This window comes from Mandrillus leucophaeus, unplaced genomic scaffold (genome assembly GCF_000951045.1).
Source record: "Mandrillus leucophaeus isolate KB7577 unplaced genomic scaffold, Mleu.le_1.0 Scaffold364, whole genome shotgun sequence".
Taxonomy (NCBI): domain Eukaryota; kingdom Metazoa; phylum Chordata; class Mammalia; order Primates; family Cercopithecidae; genus Mandrillus; species Mandrillus leucophaeus.
Genome location: NW_012103854.1, coordinates 2039088 through 2040806, shown reverse-complemented (window position 1 = coordinate 2040806; position 1719 = coordinate 2039088). Strand labels below are relative to the sequence as shown.

Sequence of the window (1719 nt, the reverse complement as noted above, 5' to 3'; positions counted from 1 at the left end):
TTCTCTTTCTTTCTTTCTTTCTTTCTTTCTTTCTTTCTTTCTTTCTTTCTTTCTTTCTTTCTTTCTTTCTTTCTTTCTTTCTTTCTCTTTCTTTTTGTATTGATTGCACTGGCTAGAACTTACGATATAATATTGAATAGGACTGGGGATAGAGAACAGCCTTGCCTTATTTCTGATCTTAGAGGTCCTCCTCAGTGCTCCTGTCATCTCAGGCTATTGTTATGGACCCAGAGGCTGCTCCCCACCATTTTTTTTTAAACTATTCTCTTCCCATAGTTTTATTGTGTTTTCACCAGTGCCCCAAGTATAGCAGTGTTTATAGGCCATCCTTCCACAGAATCAGGCTTCTGTTCCATAAGTAGTAAGGGAGGGAAAAGCGTCTGAGTGGAGTTAAGTGCCCCTCCAACAGCAGTTGCTTCTCATCCTCCATGCTGCACCCAAAGGACAACTTGTTAAACTTAACTTTCTTCATTCTTTTTCTGGGAGTACCTGGTGACATTTGTGGAGAAAAACCCGAAAAGGACAATTTCAATGCCCCAAGGGGCTTCCCATTCTTACACCAGCTCCCCATTGGCCTCTACCACATCCCCAACCACCCCATTGAACTCCTTTTACTTGTGTTCAGTTGAATCCACCTATGTATGCCAGCACATGCATTTCTCTTCCTGGGAGCACCTGTTTCTCCTTAGACTGGGGCCAGTTGGTTGCCCTGCAACCTTAGCTCCTTGATGGGTTCAAGGAAATGCATAAATTTGCAGTTTGTCTGGTTTGGTAAGAATAAGAGCAAAATTCCTTCCAGCTGTTTAGATCCTTCAACAGAAACAAAAAATAACTTTTTTGAATAACAATTAAGACACTGTACTGCTCACAGAGAGGTTCATATAGAGTTGTCTTTGGTTACTAGCTTAACTTAAAGGGACATTTTCCAGCATCTATTACTTCTGATTCCTACAGATGAAGGAAAATAATATCCTTAAATTCCTTTCTTCAGGAACCTACTTGGGTGGCACCAACATTTGCTTTCAGTTGGATAAGTATATCCACAAAAAGAAAAGTGGTGATATCTATACATTAAACCTAAAATGGATCTGGAGAAGGTTCTTTATGAATCTCAGGCCATTGTAACAGTTCAAAACCCAGCAGCCATTATTCTCTGAGTATACCAACCAGCCTGCTGTACTGGAGCTTGCTCCTGCCCTAGGATCCATCTGTTTTGTTGGACACTTTATTCCCAGAACATTTAGGCAGTTCTCTAGGATCCTCCTCCTTCAGTGAACTGAACATTAATATCTTCCAAAGGCATCTGCTAGTAGCCTGCTCACTACTGCACTACATAACACAGATCCCCCAACTCTATTTTGCATAGGATATTGACATCTTATGCAAAAATGAAGGTACTCACTCAAAGGGTCTGACATAATGGTTGCTGGCCTATGAGGTCCTGCTTGGGTGTGGCACTATTTCCCTTGAGCACCTGTGGGAAGTCATACCTGATCTCTGCTTCTACAGTGATACTAGACAGATTGAAAAGGAAGAACAGATTGCTGCTGAAAAGGCAGAACAAAGAGAAGTTTTGGAGAGAATGCATTACTTATGTTGACATATTTACTGCAACTCAATCTGAGCTTGCAGATTCATCTGAAAGAGTCTGCATCTATTCAGCATTGATGAAGAATGAAGTGCTCAGATTGTTGCTGAAGACAGATCTATGGCTGCCAA

The 1719-nt window shown here is 41.2% G+C and overlaps 1 pseudogene; it reads right to left on the bottom strand.

Annotated features, from left to right (window-relative positions):
* The window catches only part of LOC105546585, a 6006-nt pseudogene extending 5435 nt beyond the window's left edge, over positions 1-571 (bottom strand).
* Between the last annotated feature and the right edge of the window lie 1148 nt (positions 572-1719).